This window comes from Adiantum capillus-veneris, chromosome 10 (genome assembly GCF_014529385.1).
Source record: "Adiantum capillus-veneris isolate H3 chromosome 10, ASM1452938v2, whole genome shotgun sequence".
In the NCBI taxonomy this organism is placed as follows: Eukaryota; Viridiplantae; Streptophyta; class Polypodiopsida; order Polypodiales; family Pteridaceae; genus Adiantum; species Adiantum capillus-veneris.
The window spans coordinates 1,526,690-1,552,628 of NC_140940.1; positions in this window are offsets into that span (position 1 = coordinate 1,526,690).

The window sequence follows — 25,939 nt, forward strand, 5'->3', positions numbered from 1 at the left end:
CATTTTGTGAGCATTGCTAATTTAGAAAAAAAGCTACTTTATATTTAGCTTGAAGAATTTCTCGCATCCATTAAAACTTATCTATTTGTAAGCCATGGGAGACAAACTTGCCACTTCTTATTTTGGCTTAAAAAACTAGCAAAACCAATATTGGACAAGCTTCAACATAAGTTAGGCCTATTTTATTATAGGAGGTTCCTTATTATCCTTAGCACTCAAGAGGATCTCAAAAAATAATGGCCTGTACTTCTAGGTGGACATGCTAAGTTTAAGTGGTGCATAGTTTATAGAAGGATTTTGGAAAAACCGTCCTTCCTTTTTTTTGATAAGGAAAACAAATGTCTAACAAAATTTCAGTTGCCTCTCTGCATAATACATAAGAAAATGCTTAATTAATGCTTCTCTTCAAAGAAAGAGGACAAAAAAGAGTTTGCCACAATGGCTTCCCCAATGCTGGATGAACTGTGTATCTTTGTATCTATGATCTTTAGCTAGGGATGTTTTTTGCGAAGTATGACAATAACAGTACACCCCTCCCTTTTTGTAATTATCCTGCAGGCCTCCTTGCCTACCTCGTTTGTAATATCTTAGTTTCTCTCTAATATAATTCACTGCACCTTAGTTTGCCATTATCAACTTTCCACGTGGCACTAATGGATAGGTTGTATTCAAAGGTCCACAATTGATCCCAAAAACTCCGTGCTTTACTATGATTCTATGGCTAACCGCATTTTGCTCTTTCCACAAGGAAAATATTGCTACCACAGGAAGGCCAAAAAAAAACCATACTCATCAGGCTAAAGCTTTTACGAAGAGAAGTAATGCACAAAAAAAATGGCCGATGACTGGTTAAACAGGACATGCTGGTTAAAATGCGGTTTGTTGGGCAAATGGCGTGCAAGGTGGAATGCTGGCATTGCGATGAAAAGCGAAGTAGGAGGTGACGAGGCAGCTAGGCGACTATTGCTGTGGATAAGTAGTGGGCAATCATGCAATGTATGAAGGGGAATGATGACGGGTGTGTGCGTACTAGCAAGACGTAGAAGTAGTAGGTCCGCAGAATGATGAATTATGTCGCGCGATGGCTGTGTATGTATGTATATTGTGTGTGTGTGTTGTGTGAGAGGGACACATATATACCACTAGAAAGGGGTCCTTGTCCGTGTCCTTGTTTTCTGCATGCGGTCAACAAATGAGTAGGCGCATTCTGATCGATCTTCACCTCTAGTTCTAGTCTTCTTCTCAAGCACATGCTGTAAAAGCGAAGTAGCCTTGCAAGAGCGCACTGCGAGCGCAACTTGCACTCTGTCTCAACATATTACATGCATGTATGGCGTGCTTGCTCTAAAAATCTTTCACCTTGCGTGGGGACGCCACAGGCCTCTACCACACACGCATACACTTTGAAAGCCCAACTTTGGCCAACCCAGAAAGCTCCCTCTCTAGAATGAGAATGTGGGCAGGCCCCCCTTGGAAGGTAAAGAGCCAACTTGCTCCCCCCCCCCCCCCCCCCCCCCCCCGCCCCCCCTCTAGCTTTTGCCCTTTTGCAAGTGCCCCCCAACCCCTCCATTCCTTTGGAAGTTGTTTCAAGCTTGAAATTTAAGGCATCTAGGTTTTGGTCCTCTATAGAATTGTTGAGACAAACTTCTTGGGACCATCTCCAAAAGATCCACACTTTGAGAGAGAGAGAGAGAGAGAGAGAGAGAGAGAGAGATGGCTTGCTTTCCCATTGAGCATATCTCTGTCAATTTCAACGGGCAAGCCAAGCAAAAGGAACGTAAGTCTCGTACATTATCCTTATCCTCCCTATATTCATCTTGCTCATGAGTGTGCTTATGTCTGCACAACAAATATCATCACAAATATAGCTCAAAAAAGCTAGAATCTCTAAACAAATTATTGTCTATTATATGCTACAAATAATGTGGTTTGCCTTGTGTAAATTACTAAAAAAGATTAAAAAACTAACAAGATTAAGACCTGTGTGTGTGTGTGTGTGTGTGTGTGTGTGTGAGAGAGAGAGAGAGAGAGAGAGAGAGAGTAATGAATATGTAGACTCTATTATCGTTCTGAAAGGTCAATTATGACCTATGCGACTGAAAAATAACAAATCACATACTCAATGTTTCTTGATGCATGAGGAATATGGATTACAGGGTAGCCATTGAGAGCCCATTTTTCCATCATGGGTTTCATGGGACAAAAGTGCCCTAACTTCATCTGAGAGATACCCCTCCCCGGGGGTCTATGCACAAAATATACAATTTACACTTTTATACAATTTTCAATATACATCAGAGTTCCAGAAGCATTTGCATAGGGGAGGAGTTCTCAGCGCCTGACCCAGAGGTACCTAGCGACTAGTGCTACCCCTGAATGGGTGTTATGAATGAAAGCGTACTCAAGAAAAATATAACATGGTGGAGGGTGAATATATGTGTACACCGCGTTACGAGAAGAGAGAGAGAGAGAGAGAGAGAGAGAGAGAAAGAGAGAGAGAGAATATAGTGGAGGGTGAAATAGAGTGCATAGAGATATGAGAAGATGACAACAATGGTTCTTTAAATGCCCATCTAAATGGAACATGCCACCATGTATTAATGCAATGTCAAAATCTCGGTATACCATAACATCAAAACCGATTATGACAAAAATAACTAGAAGAGCACCGGACCCTGTGTAAGGATCGATCGGTCCACTCATCCCCTTTCGCTCTACTGCAGACATAGAGAATTTCACTTCACCGGGAGCGAGTCAAAACACCTCCAACCTACCTGAGCCAGACATAGACCGAGGCCGCTTCGCCTCCCTCCATGAACCCGAGCTTTGAAAGGATCCCAAATACCAATAGGTGGTAGGGTATCAGCACCAACCATACCAATTTAAGCGCCATGTCTCTTCAATGCCCAACATCGGGTGTTTAAGCAAAGCCAAGGCAAGACCCCCGATGCGTTAGCCGTATAGGTCATTCAACCCCTGATGCACTAATCGTGTAGATGAGCTAACAAAAAGAAGAAGACCTACGCAACACTCCAGATCCAGCAAAACCACAGGTCAACGACCCTTTAGTATAAGGTTAAGCAATGTAGGTGATCCTAGTCTTGTAGTGATGCTGCCATGAGAAACATAACGCATGAGTCCAATCACATTAGCACTTTCCATATGCACAAACAATCCTTTCCAAGCAGTTAGATTGTACAGGGTCTCTACCCTTACACGTCTACCATAAACCATCTTGATCACTTCATGGTCCAATCCAAAAAAAAAATCATAAACCATAATGCAATCACATCACACGGGTGAGCACTCTACCATACTTGGGTGATGCACGACCAATCCTACATAACCACTTTAGAACATAACATGGCTGCAAAAATTTCAATAGCATAACCAAATCCAAGAAAAAAAACCATAAGACACACCGGCTTCCACCATAAAATTTTAACCATAATCTATGAGGGAATCTCAGCCCTTAACCATAAATCATAATCACACTGAACCAACTCCCACACTTGGAGTTTGACACATCCCCTACAACCAATCGGAGTCCACACACATGTGACCCTTAAGATGTGATTCTTTCATGCATAAAAAGAGTCAAACTAGTAACTAATCATGATATAAAAATCCAATTTTGATCACATCCAACCATGCAAAGTTGATGCATCACATCTACACTTCACCTCTCTAGCACATAGAGCTAGTTTTGACCTAGAAAGGTCGAAAGCAATCATAACCATGCATATGAGGCATTACACATCAATCCATGAGTTCACATACATCATATGATAACATTCTAGCACCATAAACATAATGCAAAAAAGCTCCGACCTTTAGGTCAACCATAAACCATAACTTCACACATATGCAAAAATAATTTTTTGACATTTTCGAGAGCATGCAAAACATGAAAATGAAAGTATTTGACCTCAAACCAATGCATCAGCTTCAGCTCCATAATATAAACTATCACTCTATCATACCACTTTGACGGTATGGTACTTACTCAATAAACGGTAACCCCAAAAGAAAGCCGCTTTAATCATATCTGCTATGCGGTTCGGGATGTTTAACCATATACTCCCACAAGTCTATGGCCATGTAATAATTGAAATCAACTCACCAAAACAAACCGTAAGACATATCAAATAGCTTGTTCAACTCACGACGTCATATGGTACCCCCCTTGGTAGCACCACTATACGTGTAGATAAAACCAGTTATGGATCAATTAATAACTCGCATTCCCGAAGTGATAACGGAATCTTGAATTTATTTATCATCAAGTTTCATCAAGCTTTTAAATTGGTTAAGTGGGTTTGCCCATCCGGTAAATCTATATAGTGGTTTTCCAAGGAGCCTGGAGTCAAAATTTGGTTGTGTAGTGGGTAGCAAATTGTTTTTTGACCATATCTCTTAGCTCGTGCGTGTTTTTCACATGACACCTATGAGACAAAATGTTCTAAATGATGTGTTTTATGTCTTCTATAAAGGGTTCGGGCTGATTCATAACGGTTTGTGATTTATGGCCAAAACAGTGTCTTTACCGCCTCTATGAAGTCCTTTTTATGCACACACGTGATCATAAATGCATCATGTGCGTAAATCAACGTGTTAACCATGATGAAATAATCATGGGGCAACTTCATATGTACTCTGTTGATCCATACATGCACTCGTATGCAAAAAAAAAAATCACCGATAGGGTGACTACTCAGAAAAACGACATCGAGAGAGAGAGAGATGATAGCCATGGAGTTTAGAGATTCTCACCGTGCTTTAGAATCAATTAAGGGCTGTCAAAAGGCTTCTTGCTTTGCCACAAGAGAGCGATGAAGAGAGCTACATAGAGGTATCTGCCACGAAAGCTTCTGAAGAGCGCGTACACCGTGAAACAAGAGAGAAGATAATAAGCAAGTAAAGAGAGAGTATCCTTCTTCTTCTTCTTCTTCTTCCCAAGAGAGAAGAGATTATGTTGATGGCAATGAAGAGTTTATACCACTCCATATAATAGATACGTATAGTCTTACAGTAGTAGATGCAACAGACGCCTTGAAAACTGAGCACTAGCCGACAAGTGCACCAGGCTGGAGTGTGTCCCAAGCTTAGAGATGGTGCTACCTTCTTGCGTGGAATAGCCCCCTAGCTTTTGGAAAAAAGCTCCAATCTTTCTTAAAAACAAACCTTTGCTTTGGGTGGTCAACTCTCCCACTTACCATTCAATTTTTACATTAAAATTGACCATCCGAGCAGTATATGGCCAACTAATGGAAATCGTAGCTAGAGTATGCCGCACCGTAATGTCCCGACATAATTATGACCTTTTCGTACTGCCCCGGTGTATTTATGGTATCGCTTTTTATAAAAACATTTCTCGTAAAAATCTCATTCGGTCTCGTTTTTGCTCCAGGTGATCATTTTTAAATCCGACGGAAACTAAAATTAATATTTTTACATTTAGGACATCATAAAAAGCACATTGGTTTTCAAAAATACCGACAAGTATGAAAAGCTAAAAGTAGTGTAAAAAACAAAAAAAAAAGTAAATTTTCTAAAGTTGAATCACGGTTTCACTCGTCCACTGGAATAAGAAAGCGGATCCGCTTTTCACTAAAAAGTACTAGAAATTATGAAAAGCTATAAATAGCGTGAAAAGCACTCAAAAAGGAGATTCTTATAAAATTGAACCATAGCTTCCCTGCTCGGGGGGTTCACCGTTCAATACCCCCCTATATAACGTGCATTCGTGGGGTATTTTAAAAACCCCTCTTTTAACATGTCTAAATGAATAAAATGACCCCTTATTTTAGGATTTTTTTTCCAAAAATGAATATAAAAAGCCCTTATTTTAATGTATCTCTGTTAAATTGCCCAATTTTTTGATATTTTAAAACCCCTCCTTTCGAACTCACGGTATATATTAACATGATTACATAGTGCACTATTCGAGCTTCTCTGGAACACGTAGATTAAGGATCTGACCTTGCTTTTCGCAAAAAAACACCTAAAAGCATAAAAAAGCTAAAAATAGCGGATGTTTTCAAAACTGAACCAAACGTCCGTCTAACCTACAGGAATATGGAACCGACCTTGCTTTTTACTTTAGAAACTTTCAATACTGTCAAACAAGCATCTTAAGTCAAAATTTGGCAAAATAGATATTTAAAGCTATTTTTCTTATTTTTAGAAGAGACCCAAAAATTGGAGATCTTACATCCTCCCACACTTGAAAAATTTGAGGTGTCCTCACCTCGATATAAAGTTTGGATAATTTAGTCTCATTATATCATCACATTCCTAAGTGGAATCTTCCTGAGGATACGTTGACCATTTAACAAGCTATTCAATAATGGTCCGATTACGTAAAGACTTGGTTCTACTCTGAAGTATTGCTTCAGGATATACTTCAAAAGTTCCATCAGTAGATGTAAATTATAATAGAGAATCATCAAGAATATGTTGTGGATTAGGTACATACTTCTTGAGTAAGCTGAAGTGAAAACATCATGTACCTTTATGTTTGGTGGTAACAAAAGTCTATAAGCTTCATCATTAATCCGCTCTGTGATTACAAAAGATCCACAATATCTGGTACTTCGCTTCTTACACTTACCCATTGATAAAGAACTACGTTTGGATTTCACCCTCAAAAACACCATATCGCCTTCTTCAAAAAGTCTAGCAGATCATTTTGGATCAGCATAACTCTTCTATCTATCTTGAGCAGTCTTAATATCTTTCCGTATAAGATCGGTTTGTATTTGCATTTCATCCAGCATTTCTTTGGATGCCTGATCTCATATGAGAGGGTCTGTCCATTTGAGTGGAGTAAGACACTCTTGTCCATACAGTGCTTGAAAAAGAGACATTCCAATTGATCCTTGGAATGAGACATTATATGCAAATTCAACCAAGTACAAATATCTATTCCATTTACTTTACTCATGTCTGCAATAAGCTCTTAACATGTCTTCAATGATTTGATTTTCTCTTTCTGTCTGCCCATCAGCTTGAGGATGGTAAGCAGTACTAAAGGCTAACTGGGTTCTTGTAGCTGCTTTCCAAAAATTAGAGGTGAACTTCGCATCACGATGAGAAATTATCCATCGAGATAAACCATGATTCATGAAAACACCTTTCATGAAGACTTGAGCTATATCCTTAGCCCTAAACGTTGTCTTGACTAGAAACAAATGGGTCATCTTTGTGAGTATATCAACAACCACAAAAATAGAGTCATATCCCATAAATGTAGGAAGTCCTGTAATAAAATCCATGGATATGCATTCCCATTTCATTTGTGGAGCATCAATCGGCTGAAGCTTACTGGGGTATCAAATTTGTTCAGCTTTAACACGTTGACATGTTAAACATCTTGTAACATAGTTCAACACATCACTCTTTAGTCATGGCCAAAAGAAACTCTTTCTTACAATAGAGTAAGTCTTAATGTATTCTGGATGTCCTACTATAGGTATATCATGAGCTTCCTATAATATTTGAAATTTGATTCCACCTTGATTTGGAATACAAAGACGGTTATCAAAGTAAAGGTCATCTCCTTCAATATGAAAGCCTTTGATTTGCCTTTCCTGCTGATTATTTAGGTTCATCAAGTACTGGATTTTTCAATAATACGGGTCATTAATCATACCTTCTCAAATAAGGTCAATTAAAAAGGTAGTAGAGGTTGTGACAGCCGCTACAGTACTCTTCTTGTTTAAGGCATCGGCCACAAGATTTTTCTTTCCGGATTTATATTCAATTCCAAAATCATATTCGCATAACAACTCCATCCATCTTCGTTGCCGCATATTAAGATCAGGTTGGGTGTAGATCCACTTTAGGCTTTTATGGTCGGTATGCAATTCAAATCTCCTTCCAAGAAGATAATGTTGCCATACTTTAAGAGCATGGACAACGGCCAATAATTCCAAGTCATGTGTAAGATAATTCAACTCTTGTATATGTAACTTACGAGATTCATAAGGTATTGGTTTTCCTTCTTGATACAGAATGCCACCAATTTCTTGTCCACTTGCATCAGTGAGCACAATGAATGTATTTGAGAAGTCTGGAAGCTGTAGTATTGGAGCATTCACCAAACCTTCTTTGAATTTCTCAAAAATAGCTTGAGCATGTTCATTCCAAGTAAACACTTTACCTTTCTTAACCATATTAGTCAATGGAGATGCAATCTTAGCATAGCATTGAATAAATGTACAATACCATCCTGTTAAACCAAGTACTGCTCGTACTGATTTTGGTGTAGGCCAAGCTATAACAACTTTGACCTTACTTGGATCAGTAGAAATACCATCTTTGGATACTATAAATCCTAAATACTCCACCTTGTCAGTGACGAAGGTGCATTTGCTACGTTTGGCATAAAGTTGATTTTGACAAAGAAATTCAAGTACTCGCCACACATGTTGTTCATGTTCTTCTTTGTTTCTTGAGTAAACCAGGATATCATCAAACAAGACAAGAACAAAATCATCAAGATGCTCTCAAAACACGTCGATCATAAGACGATTAAAATTTATAGGAGCATTAGTAAGTCCGAAAGGCATGATTGTAAATTTATAATGTCCAAAACGAGTATTAAATCCGGTCTTTGGTATGTCCTCCTCCTTGATTCGGATTTGGTAATACCTTGACTTGAGATCAATTTTTGTGAAGATAGAAGCTCCATGTAATGGGTCAAGCAGCTCATCAATCCTTAGTATTGCATACTTATTCTTCATTGTTACCTCGTTCAATCCACTATAATCAATACAAAGACCTAAAGTACCATCCTTATTTCGATTAAAGTGAACAGGAGTACTCCATGGAGAAACACTAGGCCAAATGAATCCTTGTTCAAGAAGTTGAGTTAATTGCTCCTTGAATTCCACAGATTCAGGTGCTGACATTTTGTAACGTCTACGAGCAACTGGTTGAGCTCATAGAGTAAGCTATATTGCATGATCAAGATCATGCTTGGTGGTAACTGTGAAAGTTCTTTGGGAAATACATCATCAAATTTTGTTATCCATTTGGGTTTAGGTGAATCTATCTTCTTCTCTTTAGGGTTAAGCTTTACTGCGTAGATTCTTTTATTTTTCCCATGACTCTTCATAACTTTGGTAAAATTCACTAGTTTAAGCTTAGGCTTCCCCCGTTTTCTAGTAACTGTGACTCTAGAGTTTTGAGCATTCTCTAAAGTCAATGAAGTGTCTTTAAAATGTTTGTGAGCATCATTGCCTTTAAGCCAATCCATTCCTAGGATTCATATAGGTAAGACTCTGAAGTTTGCAGAAGTATTATAACCATCCAGAACAAAATTCAAGTTACCCGCCAAAGTAGAAGATTTAACCTTCCTACCCATGGCCAATTCTACTGTACTAAGGTCTGTATCAGGGTGTTCAGGGGTTTTTGATGCACTTAGGAGATATGAAAGAATGTGTACTCTCTGAATCAATCAATAAGGTAAAATGGTTACCTTGATACTCCGCTGGGGTTTGAATAGCTGAAAATTGTTCATTAACTCCCTGATGTTCAATTGGAGCATGAACATACCCATTTTCTTGATTTCCTTCACCTCTAGCCGCTTGAGCTCTGCTAGCTTGGGGTCTTCCTTGAGGTCTTTGATTTCCTCCTCCTCCTGGTGGATGAAGTTGATGGTTAAGATTCTAGTTGTTGTTATTGTTGACAGGCAGTCCATTTTAAGCAAAAGGTGAATCACCTGGTCTAAAACTCCCCTGGTTTTGAGGTTGTCTCTGGTTTCGGTTAAATTTCTGCTGATTGAAGTTCCTTTGAACTGCCGATGGTCTGGGTCTAAAGTTTCCAAAATTCCGATTCAGATTGTAGTTTCTATGTTTATAATTGTCTACCAATCCTGTGAAGCTTGAATTGTTAAAGGGAAAATCCCTAGGTTGAAGAACATGTTTAAGACAAGTGTAGCATAAATGATCCTGTCTAGCCTTCATACATAATAAGTTCTCTCTTCTTTGCTGTGGATCTCCAGATCTTTGTTCCTCCTTGGGCGAGATCTTTTGATTTCACGAGCAGGAACAGGTTCTAGTTTCCTCTTTTCGATAGTAGATAACTCTATTTGAATGGGTTCTCCTGCATCAAGGACATTGGCAAAATTGGTAGGCGAAGACTTTGGAGTCTAGTCTTCATAGAATTATGTATCCTTGATACGAATTGAGCTACCTTGACCTCTTGAGTCATCCCTATTAGAGCATACTTGACAAAGGTTAGGAAACATTGATAGTATGATTCCAGATCTTTGGTTCCTTGAGTACGATTAAGGAACTCATTCATACGGTCTGAATGATAGACCTTGTTTTGATAATTCTTCTTAAGCTGGGTCTTAAGATAATCCCAAGTTGTAGCATTAGGATCACCATTGTTCTCTGTGCAATGGTCTCTCCACCAACACTTGGCTGTTTTCTCTAGTTTGAACTTAGAGATGATAGCTTTGTTTACTGCTGATGAATGAGCCAAATCAAAGTAGTCATCAGGCACTCAATCCAGTCTTCAAGAACTTTGCCTACATCTTTGCCTTCCCTGCTAAAATTCCCAGGTTAAATTTTGTGAAGCATAGCATCGATGTCTCTATCGATGATGGTGTGTTGATGAACAATAGGTGCATTTGTGTTAGTAGAAGCCGCATTTTTTGTAGGAGGCATGGTAACTTACTGCACCATATCAACCAAGGTCACACTTAGCAAAATATTCTATTCTGCTCAAAGTCCTTGAAACAAATAGAATAGACGTTTAAAGATAAGATGAGAAGGAAATAGGAAAAAGAATAATGAATAAATTAACCCATCACAAAACTTTTCCAATGCATGGACTGTACTTCATTTTGCTCTTTGAATGAGTAACTTTCACCAAAGTCTACTTCATATATAATGGTATCTGAAGGAAACACCTTCAAACATTCTCTGTATTGATGTGCCTGCCATCTGTAAGTGAAATTGTGCTCGATGAAGATTCTGATATGGTCTTTTATCCTCCCTGTCAGCTCACTTAAAGCCAGTTTTTTGGGTGACAACATCTTTCTCTTACTTAGACCATGCTTAGTTTTAACTTTAATGTCCTCAAAGACTTGCAGTGAAACTGTCTTTGTCATCTCTGCACGTTCTCGTGGACAAAGGCTGAGCTTTTCCACACCACAGTTTTTGCATTGGCCCATGAAGCAGGTGTGTTTATGGAACATATCCCCCTCAGCCTTTGTACATACGCATGATTCCCACAACTTCGTGATCCATGAAAATGAGTGCTTAACAGCAAGACATTTTGCATTCATCCATCTGATTTGCAAACATTGCATTTACATGTACATGACCTCCCATGAAAAACAAAAGCAGATGAGCACATAACATTAAACGCATCTTTGAGATTCATCAGTCGTATATGATAAACACAACAACAAGTATTTCGATCTTTCAACTTTCACACGAATCAAGGCTTCAGTTTCTCAAAGGACCTTTGCCCAATTGTCACATGTGGGTGGCTATCTTTAAACTTCAAGAATACTCAGTCTGCTTGAAAAAAAAATGCATTAGAATTACATTTTGCTATATATCACACATAATAGCATAGCTACAGATGCATTGGTATAAATACATATAGCTATGCTTCATAGCACAGATAATAGCATAGATAGATAACTCAGCTTTCATTACATGCTCAATTTTTCTATATAACACATAATAGCATAGATAGGGATTTTTAGCTATTATTACACACACATCACACACGTCTGCTATATAGCACATATAGTGCTCTCATATTATAACACAGTTCTTCTACATAACACACAAAAGAGCATAGACAGGGATATTGTGCTATTATTACACATATCACACTCTGCATAGCACACATAATAGCATAGACATGGATACCGTGCTACTATTACACTAACATATGCTATGTGGCACACATAGTGATCTCATAATATTATATAATCTGATAGCACACATAATACCATAGATAGGTACATACATGTCTGCTATATAGCAGACATGATGTTGTCATACTCTGATAGAGTCCTGCTACATGGCACACATAATAGCATAGACAGGACCATCGGGCTATTATTACACATATTTATGCTATATAGCACTCATACTGTAAGAAATACTATGACATAATAGCATAGATAGGGACATTGGCCTCTTATTACACACACTAACGCTATATGGAACACATAGTGCTCTCAATATGTAATATAGCTCTTTCACATACCACACATCATATCATAGACAAGAACATTGTGCTATTCTTACTGTTACCATATACATGTGGTAGTGATGTGTGTGAACACACTAGGACCGCCGGGGCATTTTTTCCCTCTTTAGGAGGTTTTTCCCCCCGTGCATTGTATATACGCCCATCACTTTAGGGCTATCTATCTTTCCATTGCACACTAAGTAACACACTCTCTATTGTGTGCCTTGAGCTTCCTTCATCTTCTCCAAGCTGTGTGTGTTTCTCTGCAACCCTAATTCCAACAATTGGTATCAGAGCAGGTCACGTCCTCCCGGGCTTAGTCGCCAGCTGCTCCAGCGCACGCTTGCTCACTTTCTCCGATTTCAGTGAGCTTTGGCAAGCATTCACAAGTCGACAAATATTTTGGGCAAGCTCGTAGAGCTTGGTCTGCTCAGAATTTTGATTTGGGCTCATTTCGGCCTCCGTTTCCACTACAGGCAGTATTGCACAGGCTATTTCGTCATTTTGTGTAGAATTTCTGTCAGTGCCATTTTCTGCATAAGAGGTGCCTTATAGTCTTCTACGGTTTGTGCTATATAGCACAGGTTGTTCCCGCTCCGTTTCTCCTATTTTCGGGCAGTTTTCACATCAGGTGCAACATTTACCATGGCTGACAACAACAACACAGATGTGTTCAAGATGTTTGCTGCTGAAGACAGGTTGGATCGGGACAACTACCCTATGTGGGCTTATATGATGCAACATGTTCTTGTGTCAAAGGGTGTCTGGAACATTGTGTAGGGCATTGATGTACGTCCTGGTTCTGAGGATGTAGGCGATGTTGAGGATGTTGCAGGTATTGCTGCAAGGATTGTAGCTGTTAGAGTTGTTTTGCCTACGGTAGAACAAGCTCGTTAGGATGTTAAGGATGTGCAGGCTCATGCATTGATTGTGTTGTCTGTGAAGCGCACCATTGTTCCTCACATCCGTTCAGCAAAATATGCAAAACAGGCTTGGGATGTTCTAGCAGGTTTTTATGCAATCCGCAATGAGGCTAAAATTCTTTGCTGCGTAAAGAGCTGGAGTCGAAGATTATGCATGAGGAAGATGATATGGACACTTTCCTTGCTAGTGTCAAGGATATCAATGAGCAACTTATTTCTGCTGGTGAAGTTATTTCAGACAGTTCCCTTGTGCAGACTGTTCTTGATGCCTTACCAGACTTTTGCTAGTACTTGGAGACTTATGACCCAAGGAAATCCAGAAGTTGTCAAGTTTGATGCATTATGCACATTGCTGTTGCAAGAGTCACTTTCCAAAAAAAACAGGAGTAGACAGCGTGCAGTTGAACAGGCTTTTATTGATTCTCAAAGAAAAGGTAGTAACAGCAATGCAACCACTTCTTATGGTTCTGCTGCGAGTGGCAAAAATTCTATTCCTAATGCTTCTGCTGGCAGCAATTCGTTTGGAAATTCTGGTGATAAGGGCAAAAAGAAGATGCATTTCCATTATTGTAAAGCCAATGATCACTTGATCAAGTCGTGTCCTAAGTTGAAGGCCAAAGAGGCTAAGAAGAAAGAGGGTGGTTCCACTGCAAATGCTGGTTCCACTACAAATGCAGCCATTGTTGAGTCTTCTGTGAAAGGAGACTATGTTGCTGATGCTGATGTAGAATGGGCTTTTAGGTAGAGTGCACTTACAATCCTGCTGTCCATGATGCATGCTTGTCAATTGCTGCAGATTCACATGTGTGGTATTTTGACAGTGGTGCTACAAAGCACATTACCTCACATCATGAATTGTTTACGTCTCTCGAGTCTGTCCCTCATGGGAATTCAGTCACTTGTGCCAATAACGCCTCTTATCCAGTTCAAGGAGTTGGAAAGATTGTGCTCACTGCTGCTAATGGCTGTTCCTTCACACTTGTTGACACACTTTATGTACCTGGGATCAAGAAGAATCTCTTGTCTGTTTCCGCACTTGCTAGACTTAGACTTGTAGTCAAATTTGTGGATGATAGATGTACAGTTTATGATCTCAGTTTTGGTGATGAAATTCTTGCATATGGGCTTCTGTGCCGTGGGCTGTATAAGCTCACTTTGTATGACAAGTGTGGATAAAATTTTGCAAATGTTGTTGCAGATTCAAGGGCCATTTCAGATGCAAAACTTTGGCATGCACGTTTTGGTCATCTGAATTTTGCTAGTTTGCTGCGTTTGCAGAAATTTGATATGGTTGCTTCTTTGCCGCCTCTTGAAGCACCTGTCAAACATGTTTGTGAAGGCTGTATTTTGGGTAAGATGCAGCGTTCTAAATTTCCAAAGGATGGTTCAGTTCGGGCCACATGCAGGTTGCAGCTTGTGCATAGTGATGTTTGTGGGCCCATGAAAACTCCGTCCTTGGGCAATTACTTGTACTTCGTGACTTTCATTGATGATTACTCCAGGCATGCATGGGTATTTCCGCTCAAAGCGAAGTCCGAAGTTTTTATGTGCTTCAAACAATTTCTGGCTATGGCTGAAAATGTCTTGAAATGTACTATGGGCACCCTCCATTCCGATCGAGGGGGGGAGTATATGTCTCATGAATTTAATGCATTTTTGGCTAGTCGTGGGATGAAACACCAATGTACAGTGCCTTATACACCTCAACAAAATGGTGTTACTGAGAGGAAAAACAGGTCACTGATGGAAATGGCACGATGTATGGTCAAAAGTCAAGATTTGCCGCATTCTTTTTGGCTTGAGGCCATCATGTGTGCCACTTATGTACTTAACTGGTGTCCTACAAAAGCTTTGCAGTCTATTACTCCATATGAAGCATGGCATGATAGAAAGCCTTCTATTGAGCACATGCGTGTTTTTGGATGTTTGGCATATGCTTTGGTGCCACAAGTGCCACAAGTGCAGCACAGAAATTTGGATGATAAGGCTGTCAATGGTATTTTTTTTGGTTATAGTGCTGAAAGCAAAGGTTACAGGTTGTATCATCCGCAAAAATAATGCATTCTGGTTTCTGGGGATGTAGTGTTTGTGGAAGATTCTGTTCAGCCCTTGCTGTCATGTACTAGAGACAGTAATGTAAGCTCACAGGACATTTATGACACTTTGTTGCCTCTTTTCAGTGGTGGAAATACGAATGTAAGTTCCAATGAGGCAAATGTACATCCTATGGGGGTTTCTGAAAATGTTTTAGATTGGCCTATTACTGATGCACATGTACATGATGTACTTGATGATGAAAGGGCTGAAAATGAGCAAGCTGGGGTATGCCAAAATGGCTGGTGCACACTTTGCGTGATAGTAAATTGGATGCACCTTTGTCTAGTCGTACTTGTTCAGGCTCTCGCCATGCATCTTATGCATCGGATTGTTATGCTTTGGCTGTGTCTAGCTTACATGATGTTGAGGAGCCTCTGTCTTTTCATGAAGCACAGAATTCAGAAAATTGGATGGCTGCCATGCAATCAGAATATGATGCACTTATAGAAAATGACACATGGAATTTATGTGATTTGCCTCCTGGCAAAAAGGCCATTGGTACGAAGTGGGTTTACAAGTTGAAACGCAAGCCGGATGGTGAGATCGATCGCCATAAGGCTCGACTTGCTGCAAAAGGTTATGCACATAAAAAAGGCATAGATTATGAAGAGACTTTTGTTCCCACTTGTCGTATGACTACTGTACATTTTCTATGTGCATTGGAATCACATTTTGGTTGGGATGTACATCAATCAGACATTGTTACTGGTTTCTTGAATGGTGACATATTTGAGGAAGTTTATGTAACGCAGCCTCGCGGTTTTGTCATAAAAGGACAAGAGGACAAAGTGTGCAGATGTAAGAAGGCTTTGTATGGGTTGAAGCAATCTCCTCATGCTTGGTATGAGAAAGATGACACTCATTTGGTTAAACAAGGCTTTCGTAACAGTCCAACAGAAAGCACATTATACATAAAGCGTGAGGGTGATGTACTTCTCATTGTGGTTCTTTATGTTGATGATTTGCTGATCATTGGACCAAATGAGAGACATATTGCTGAAATTAAGGCTGATTTGAATGCTACTTTCAAGATGAAAGATTTGGGGCTGTTGCATCATTGCTTGGGTATACAGTTTAAGCAGTGTGATGGTGGTATTGCCTTGTGTCAGAAAAGTTACATAGAGACATTGTTATGTAAGCTTGGACTTGAGGATTGCAAACCTATTGCCACTCCCATGGAAACAGGTTTGAAGTTGAGTCTACATGATGCTGGCGATCCTGCTGATGTCACTCTTTACCCAACTGCTGTTGGCTTCCTCATTTATGTATGCAAAACGAGGCCGGATATTCAATTTGGAGTCTCACAGGTCAACAGATTTATGCATAGCCCAGGGTCTAAGCATTGGCTGGCTGTCAAGAGGATTTTCCGCTACCTTAGTGGCACTTTACATCTTGGCTTGTTTTATCCCAAGGGGGGATCATTGTCGCCAGACTTACAAGCTTTTTCGGACTCAGATTGGGCTGGTTGTTTTGACACGCGAGTGTCCACAAGTGGTTTTTGTTTCATGCTTGGCAGTTCATGTGTATCATGGTTGAGCAAGAAGCAACCTACTATGGCCACTTCGAGTTGTGAGGCTGAGTACAGGGCAGTCTTCACAGCTACGGTTGAGTGTGTATGGCTCAGACGCCTTATGGCTGATTTGGGTGTTGGACAGGACACTGCCAACACTATCTACACTGACAGTCAGAGCGCATTGGCAGTTGCGAGGAACCCAGTTTTTCATGCTCGCACAAAGCACATTGAGGTGCATTATCACTATGTCAGGGAGAGGCTCTCAGCAGGAGAGATCAGCTTGGCTTATGTGCCAACACAGGACAACCTTGCCGATCTTTTCACAAAGGCAGTGTCTCGTGAGAAGCTTGAAGCTTTCCGTAAAGCTTTGGGCTTACTCCCCTTTGTGGAGTGATCCTATCCTCAGGGCATGGTACTTCCCTTTACTCATGTGCCAACTCTCGTTCACTGTGCGCTCCTTGCCGCACTGTCGAAGCAAGGGACTTGCCAATACACCGTATGCGAGCCACAAACGGCTCCAAGCACACAACAAGCCTAAACTAGCAAGCTCAAGAAAACAAAGGGTGTGTCACTCACCGCTCTACGCTCGCCTTCGTGGTGGATTCCTCGCCGCGATGAAGAAGAAGCTGCAGTCGTGCCGCGCTCAACCGCTTCGCCGCCGTCGTGCCTTCGTAATGCTCGATCGCACACACACTCTCCGTCTCTCTCTCTCTCTCTCACACACACACACACAAGGAGGTGAAGAAGAAGAAGATGGAGATGGAGCAAGAGCACTCTTCAATTGCACAAATGAGAGAATGAGTAAAAATTAGGTTTAGTTGGCTTTTATAGGAGCTCACCCCATTCACACTTGGGCGCCCATGCTTAACCAACTAATCCCTTGAATGTCCAAGTTAAAGTGCGCCTCTCATCGGCGATCACTCTACCTTTCCCTATTGGTCCGACAAGCCCGGTACCTGACTCTACCGAATACATAATACACGTCCGTCGTAGGTGATGGGGTGTCCGTGTGTCGTGAGGGTTAACATGCCCCCCTTCCTGATGTAGATTCCGTCCTCGGAAGCTATTGAGTTGAAGCTGGTTCGTCGAGGTGGAAGAGCATTTGAGATGAATGTCCTTAGCCTTCTTCAGTCACTGCAAAATCAAACAACATTGGCACAGTAATTGCATTCTCTTAAAAAGCATATGCAGTTTTAGATAGAAAAATTGATTGGTAAAAGAATTTCAAACAATTTGTTAGCAATGAACATTAAATTGCAATGTAATCAAATGCATAAACAGATGTAAAGGTAAAAAATTAAACAAGTCTGGGGTCGCTAATTTGACGGTCGAAAAGCACTAGAGATCGAATATTAATACCATGGGTAAGCTTCTTAATTTTATGTGGTCAATTAAGTTGTTTAATCGCGAGAGCCAAGTATTCATGTTCGAGGGCAGACTAGAGGCTATATCTAGAAAACTTTGTAGTTAAGCTACCATAAAAGGAATTTCTCATGAAATCATCGCCTGTCTGATTACTTTTTCTTTGACCCCCCAAGGTCTTTTCACACTGATTCAATTATGATGTGTGTGCTTATTTTGTATGCCTTGGGTTTTTTGCTTTTCAAGGAAAAGCGCCCACGCTGGGAACCTCTAGGGCTCTAGTACCATAGGCAATACATGTGAGTGAAGTACCAAATCAAGCTGAGATTTCTCTTCCAGCTTAAAATTTTACATTGTGGCACTTTGATTTTTTGTTTGTTCATTTTCATCATTTTAATTTTGTAACTTTGGGAGGTCATATAACACTGTTACATTCCCCAGGCTCATCACATTAGTAAACTCCCTTTATAATACTTAAGCTAAAGGTCAATAGGGTTAAGCCCACTAGAAAGCCCTAGTACATTTCATACAATGCTGCCTAAATCGGATTAAGAACCTAAGTAACCATTGATTATTAGGAAGGCATTCCCCATGGTATTAAGAGAAGATTTCTAATACCTAGCTTGGTCAAACTAGCTTAGTCGGACTGCTTGATTTTTACACCTAAACAAGTGATTATGACAAAACACTACATTGAATTAAATGTTGGATACTAAGCCAATGCGCTGAATAGTATGCTACCAATCACAATCAAAGCAGACAATCATAGATGCAAAAAGATAAGGGCAATGCTAATGGACAAGAAACACCTGTTTTTGTTGATGGTCGCGCTTGATTTGAAGTGTGAACAAGAGAAAGGTTCCATGAAGGTCCAAATCCTATCAATAGCAACACGCTCCTGTACACACTAGGAAACAAAAGGAATACCTCCAGGAGGCACATTAGTGGGAAAAATTAAAACTCCTAAAAAACAAACTCAAAACACAATCTAGACCCCTAACCTACCTATCTGTCACCCCTTTTAGAATCAAGGAAAGAGGATATTATATAAACCGGGTGGCCACCCTAAGGCTAGGCCTCTATCCTCATCATCTAGATAAATAAAATCGTTGTCCGTGAGGCCATAGTCTTCCTCGGTCTCTATTAGTTCCTCTTCATCATCCTCTTGTGCAAGCATGCTAATCAAGAACCTCGTGATGCGTGGATACTCATCTTGTGCAAAAGAATAAGCATGTGCCATTGGAGACACATTCGCTACTGGGTAGGGATCACTAGTTAGCCATAGACGTATCAGCCATTCTAACTCCTCAAAATTTCTCTCACATGCAAGGCTCTCTATCAAATCCCATTCGCAAGAAAGTATAGGGTAGCATACGTAGAACACTTGTGGAAAAGACAAGGGGTACCTTTCATCAAAAATAGAAGTGCATGCCTCTGGTGAAGTAGCCATTTCTGACAAGACAGATAGATTTGGTTAGGCCTTTAAAACATAAGAGTTGTTTTTGTGTGTTGCTTGACTTGACACGGTAAATTTGGACTTATATGTAAGATCTGATAGGGTGCTCTCTCATTGCTAGGCGCTCTTGCTCTTTACTATTTTTGTTTTTTTGCGAGTATAAGGCTATATATATACATTCCCTAAGATCGGAGATTGAGAGGTCAGGGAAAAAGGTTGAGAGGGAAACAAATGAATGATGACTGTCAGCAAACACTCCCCCCTTCCTTGGGTAGATCATACCGTTTGAAATGAGCTTGTCACCCTTTGAAACCAATTGTTCCAGTTGGTAATAGGTGAGGATTTTTGCCAGTAGTTTTCTATTACCCTAGGTGCCTCTTCAAGCTGCAAGGGTGGTAAGGTACTCTCCCAGGATCGAACTTGAAGTGGTTCATTAGGTGATTCTTGAACACTGGGAGGTGTGGATTCTTTTGTAGCTTCATGGAGGTCCACTACTATAGATGGAGGCTGTGTAGAAGCTTTTACCTCTATGGATGTATTACATGAGGAGCTAGAATCTCTATGGGACTCCCCCCTTCCTGAGCTAGGTGGAACAAATCGTTCTTTCTTTGGTACCCAAACTAGCTCGGGAGCGGGTGTGTAGCATTCTGTGATTTTTTTCTTTCCATGATCATTGATTCGTTTTGGAGCTACGGGATTGGGCTCACTTGGGTCAGGTGATAGGTAAGAGCACAATCTACATTTTGGCACCCAGATTTGATCATTTCCTTGATAGTAGCCTTGGGCTTCCAATAGTCGTTTAGGGATCCATCGCAACATTTTCTTACTTTTCTTGGAGCGAGTGGTACGTTTCTTACAAGGCTTCTGTTTTTTAGCACTAGCTATGGTCACTAAAGAAGCTTTAGGGACCCACTTGTATGTTTTCTTCGTTACATTAGGATGAGTCTTGTCGGAAGCGATATGCATTGCTTGTAGCATATTTAAGGGTACAGGAATTTCATCCCCCTCAGGTGTTACCCAGGTCGTCCCCCTATTTCCCCAAGTGTCTATGGTTGATGCTAGGTGGACCCAATTCACATTGTCTGATTCCGTCATACCCGGTAACACATCCATATAAGGAGAATCTTGGCCAATGTCTGTATCCTTCTTACAAGTGTAACAATATTGTAGTGGGGCCGAGTGAACTGTGGTGTCAGAGCGATGATCAATAATGGTTTTACTCCCTAAGGGGTGTACCTTACCAGTCACCAAATCCACTCTAAGGACAGAGTCTTGGAATTGCAAATAGACATGATTTTTAGACCAATCGTGAACCATTTGTGCTTCCCTCATGAATGGTCGTCCTAAAATCATTTCATATGACATAAGGTGTTTAGAGAAATCCATTACAATGAACGTATGTCGTACCTTGTGTCCTAGAACTTTGATCTTAAGAGCCTTGAGCATCCCCATAGGTTTGGCTATGGTACCATTTGCCATCTTTACCACAATGTTAGTAACACTGAGGCGGGGTTTTCCCATGGATTCCCAACAATCTTTTGTAACGATGCTAACTCCCGCACCACCATCAAGAATTCCCTTTATAGTTAATCCCTTGGTAGTGATGGGTAGGGTCACATTAGACTCGTCGCCTTCAAAATACTGCCCTAATTCGTTAATGGGTACCTCGATCACAGACTCGTGTCCATCTAAGTCAAGTGATTGCACATGATTTTCCTCATCAATCATAATCGAGTCAGGCCTATTTGGTTGCGCAAACTGCGGTAATCCCGTTCGTAGCTCTCCGTTAAGGAATGCTCGAAGTGCAAGGAATAACTCAGGATCTCCATACAGCTTTGCTATGATCGTGGTTCGGACCTCAGAAGACATGAAGTCCACTAGTTTGGCAACATTCATTGGCGTTTTGCAAGGTGTAGGTCCTTGACTAGGAACTGGTGAGGATGGAATCTCATATTCCTCAATGGGATCAGGTATTCCTTCGTTAAACATCCTTTCCAACAAGAAGGGTGTATGCTCACTTTCTGATGTCCTGTCCTCACTCCCTTCTTGGATGATACTAGATATGGCTAACGGTCTATGGTTCATGTGGGGTGGATGAACTTGCGTGGGAAACACTGTGTCATGAATTTTGACCTGCATGGGTTCTGGTTCTAGTTTCCTTTGAGTCTCCTCCACTAAACCTCTTAGATGTTTCACCTGCTTAATCTCGTCTACTGGGTTTGGGTACGTCCCAATCTTCTTTTTACGATTCTTCCCTTTTTGCCCCTGCGGTTTATCTTGGGGGTCTTGGATTGGATTTGGAAACACTTGTGGTGTTTTCAGAGGCTCTTTATGGTTTTCTCTCATTCGGTTTTCATTTGGTTCCATGTTACGGTTTTCTTTGTCGGTCTTTCCCTTTGTGGTATTGGTTCTAGTCTCCATTGTCTCGACTGAATCTGAATCATCCTCGAGGTCATTCATATACACGGGGTCATCTCCTGTTCCTATGTTTGTTTTGGAACTTGGCTTTGAATTTTCCGTATTCTGCGACTTCTTCCTTCGTGTCTTCTTTTTCTTTGCTTGGATAACTGACGCGGTATCTCTCTCTTCGAGGATATGTCCTGGCCCTTGAAGCATGGACCGTGTAATCGCATAAGCGGGTGCAACAGGTGGTATTGGCGATGTCACACTAGCAATTTCAACCAAATTTAGGGGTGTGATTTTAGGCGCATTTGGGTTATAGGGGCATTGGGCAATCAAGTGATCTATGCCACAACGATTACATGTGAGTATTGGCATTGCAGACGTGCTCCCTTGATTCATTTGCATCTGTGCAACATTCTTTTGCAGCCTAATAGGGCACTCCGCTACTCGATGTGGTCCACCACACTCGTAGCATTGAAGAGGTGGCCTCCTAGCCTGGGTGTTGATATTTTGACCTCTGGATGCGAGAGCAGCAGCTTGATAAACCGGCTTGACTTGTCCCCAACAATCTTCCATGTAGTATATAGGACATTCTTCCAATGTATCAAGTCCGTAGGCAATACTAGTGTCTATTTCCTCCTCACAGCCATCTGCATAAGCATTTGATGGCTCGCAACCCACTTGGTTCATAGGGGCGACTCTTGGATGCGGGGGTTGCGGTCCCAGCACAGGAGGTGGTAACGGTGTAGCTTGTACAACATTTTGAGATCTAGGGACCATGTGTTGCGGTAGTTGCTCAACAGGTGGAGCAGGCATCAATACAGGAGCTCGAGGCGCATCCATCCAGGCTACAGGTGGTCTATTTGCCATCATACGTTTGATCATTAAACAATCCTTAGCTTGGTGACCATACCTACCACATGCGTTGCAAGTTCCATTAAATTTTACTCTAAACGTAGGGCACTCACTAGTGCTATGTGGACCTAAGCAAATGGAACACCATTGTTGCTCCCTTCTTGGATACATGTGACTATTTTGAGGGGGTCGAATATCCTTAAGAGACTCTTGGATTGCCTTGGTGAGGTCTGTCAAGAATGTCTCAAATACCTTTGGCTCATTGGCAATGGGCTTTGCAGTCATGGGTTCATACTCAATGGCTTGTGAGCTAGTGGATCTCGTGTCAGTAGACACCCTCATGCCTGCTATCATCAAGTTGTCCTCTAATTGGATTGCATTGGCAGTGACATCTTCCCAGGTTGTGATACCTCTAATCACTAGTCCATTATAGATTCCTTCATTCCTCAACCCTTGAATGAATCGATCAAGCAGTTGGTTATTGTTGAAGCGCTCATTTACAGGGCAGCGAGAGTTTAAGTGCTTTAGACGACTAATGAAGTCCCTTACTGACTCTCCTTCCTTACGTTCGGCCTTCTGTAGCTGAGATGCTACACCCCAAAGCACACCTTCTCGTATGTACTCCTTTAGAAACAACCTTCGAAGGGTAGGGTAGATTGTTTTCTCGTCCACCCTTAGGGTCCTATACCAATCTCCAGCCTTCCCACTTAATGTCAAGCTTAAGGCATTGCACTTATGTAGTTCGTTGCGTTCCCCTAAGGAATCACATACTTGTTCAAACACTTCAATGTGTTTTCTAGCATCTTCGTCCCCATTGAATTTTTGCGTGAGTTTGGCAATTTGTACTGCCTTACTTCTAGGCTCTCTATCAGATGCATGACGCATATTTTCCGCGATAGATCGACCTATGGTTTGAGCAAACGCTGCCAAGTCACCTATGTGAGGAGGTAGGGCCGGTGGAGGTACTCTTGGAATCATATGTGGGAGAGGAACGGGTGCCGGTCTTGGCATATGTGTGGATGATGCAGGATATGGAACATAACCGGGCATAGGTCCACTCGGATAAGAGCTAGGGAGCGGCACTCGAGGAGCATAAGCAAGTGGTACTATTGGAGGCGTGGGGGCCATGTGTGCATAAGGGGCTAGAGGCACACATGGTCGAGGCCCCATATTAGGTACTACGACACTAGGTAGTGGCACTGCGCTAACCGTAGATGTCATCGGTACATTCACTGTCAAGCTTATCTCTAGAGTGAGCACTGTGTTTTCCTTAATAGAGGGTTGAGCCAAGTTAGGGAAGCTAAAGTTTTCGCTCGGAGGCTCAGATTGCATAGAGACCCCAGGTGAAATGACGTAAGATGGGTCCATGGGGCTCATTAGAGGAGTCTCCATTTGTGATAGAGTAGGTTGTTGAGCCTTGCTCGTATCCAGAAATCTCATGGGGCCAGTTGAGAGTATATTTACCCCTCGGTTTTGCCTTTCTGATTGAATAATGCCATGGATAACATTACAGATCATTTTCTGTTGATCTTCGATGCTCGTGGCACTAGAGGTGGATTGTACAATCTCTATCCATCCTACATGGTAGGCGTGGCCAGAGTGTAGATCCGTCAACACCTCAGTGTGGAGGTCGTATGTCCAATGATCATTAATGAACAATCCTTCTAGAGTCGACGTGTTAACGGTTTCTTGTGAGGTAGAAGCAATGTTGCTCCCCGTGGTTTTACTTGTCACCAACGGTACTCTAGAGGGAACTTCTGAAGGAGGCAGCTCAACAGGGCCTTCTTGGTAAGAAGTTGGCAGGATATCCACATGGACACTCTTTGGGGGTGTGGGGTCCACGTGCGATGTGAAAGGAGATTCCACTTCCCCACCCCCTTCGTGTGCTTCATTTGCATCAGGTTCTGAGCGAGTAGCTCTACCTAATGTTTCCATGAAACGGCTAAACATACTAGTACTAGGCTGTGGAGCTTCGGGAGCTGCATGGCCTTCTCTCTCAGTGTTTTGGGTAGGGTATGCTTCTATGATTTCTGAGTCGGAGGAGGAATCACTAGCGGCTATTTTAGGGTCTTGGGTGGTGCTACCTTGTGTCCCCGCTGAGGGTCTAGAGCTTATCGTGGATGGGTAATGGGTGTCCGTATGAACAGAGGCACCCTCAATATGCTCGTGTTCTAGCACCCGCCCAGAGCGTAAGTGCATGTGCTTCTGATACCCTAAGGTGTCAAAAAGCTGCTCTAGGAGGCCTTGTGACTAGTTTTTAGCGTGTTTTTTGTTTGTTTTTTTGCTAGATTTTTTAGAGCGTGTCGTGGAATGGGCCGTGTGATAGCTCGAAACGAGCGTATCGGTCAGAGGGTCGTGCGGTGCTTTACAGCCCTCCGTTTGGTCACTCTATGCCCTCGGAATCCCTAAAACTGTCAATTCCCAGTAGGGAACTAGGCCCAAACTAGAAAGTCTAAGGGTGCAAGTGGGAAGAGAAAGGAGGAGAGTGGAGGACTTGTCCCACATGCTCTCATTCTCTCTTGAGGGAGTAGGGTATATATATAAGAGTGAGTCTAGTATGTATCATAAGACTGAGGACTGAGGCCTGGGCCTGGGCCTGGGCCTGGGCCTGGGCCTGGGCCTGGGCTTGGGCTTGGGCTTGGGAAACCGATCCCGATCTATCTTTTATACAAACCAACCCGTCCGTTTTAAGAGTCACGTTTTTTATTTTCAAAAAATTTAGCCGCCCGTTTTGATTTCCAAATTTTTTTACAAACATTGTTTTTTTTTTTTTTGTTAATGCAGAAAACGCAGAAATGCAGAAAAACACAGAAATGCAGAAATTGCAGAAAATTTAAAAAACGCAGAAATGCAGAAATTGCAGAAAAAACGCAGAAATTGCAGAAATTGTAGAAATTGCAGAAAAAAACGCAGAAATGCAGAAAATTGCAGAAATTAAAAACGCCGAACTTGAAAATGCAGAAATTGCAGAAATTGAAAAAACTTTGACAATAGCAGAAATTGATACTTGACAGCAAATGTAAAAAACGCAAAAAACAGAAATCTCCACACACTCCTTCCCTGCCTTTCCTATGATAGAAATTGCACCAGAAGAAAGCGTAA